Genomic DNA, 1258 nt, shown 5'->3' on the forward strand with positions numbered 1-1258 from the left:
TCATTGGGCTTGGGCTTAGCTAGTCTTGTATTTTTGTGAGCCTTGAATTTACTACTGAACGCTATTGTTAATTAATTCACTTAATTATGCATTTAAGTATACCTGAAGAGTGAAGATTGAAGCTTGAAAGTGACAGAACAGTCATAGGTCCAATTTGGAGTTGCTTGCACGAATGCTTCCTTCCTTTTTACTCATTAATGCAATCTTAACTTTAATACTGTTATATGACTATATCTTTACATTAATTATTTGAGTGTTGTATGAATTATAATGCGTGGAGTACGGATGGTCTAATTAGCTGGATGACATAGGTGTGGAAATGGTAACGTATTTGTCACGCCATTTCCACACACAATAACAAAAGAGGGCGTAGTTTCACTTTCTATACTGTGTGAAAACTATCACGTTATTCTTATCTTTGACATTAATAATTAAATATAGGAAAACTGAATATATTAATCTCATTATTTTAGGTGGATCGATTATAATATCACTTTACAAAATTGCTTCAACCGGCACCACCTTTAACACTATTTATTTTTCATTAGACTCCTGTAAATAAAAACTAAACTCTATTAATTATTTTTTTCCAAATTTGAAATGTTTTATGGCTTTTAATTTGAATGATGATACAAGTCAATTGATGTAAAACTTATCTCGAAACTGTGCTTCAAACGACTTTATATTTGTTAATTGGAAGTTTAAATACCCGAATTGAAGCACCTTTGGCCGGATTGATCGTTCAAAAGAAAAAAAGATATTTTCTCGCCACACCAAATATTTTAAATAAAGCTTAAAAGAAATCCTGGCGGGAACATATTAAAATATGAAGTTTTGCAATTATTTTAAATTGAATTCGCCATGAATTAGGTGCCGTAGCATCTAGGTTGTCTCGCAAATTTCTCACTTTTTTAACCCTTTTTTTATTTTATTTATCCTATTAAAATTAAAATGTACGTGCATTTATATATGTGTGTTTTCATTGCCTTCAAATACATGTACGAATATATGACATAATTCTTCAAAAATCGAAGTTGACATGAACATTATGGTCGGAACAGTCTAAACATACCCACAAACCACCCTCAATCCAACAATCGACACATACTTACTGTTTTGTTTTTTTGTCTTTTATTTTTCTTTGCATATTCATTAATCATAATAGACATATAAATATGTGACATAATAAGTCCAAAAGAAATATAAGTTGAAACATAATAATAATAATAATAATAATAATAATAATAATAATAATAAT

This window comes from Bidens hawaiensis, unplaced genomic scaffold (assembly GCF_021521415.1).
Source record: "Bidens hawaiensis isolate Kalapana, Puna unplaced genomic scaffold, B.hawaiensis_p1.1 tig00007041_1, whole genome shotgun sequence".
NCBI classification, from domain to species: Eukaryota; Viridiplantae; Streptophyta; class Magnoliopsida; order Asterales; family Asteraceae; genus Bidens; species Bidens hawaiensis.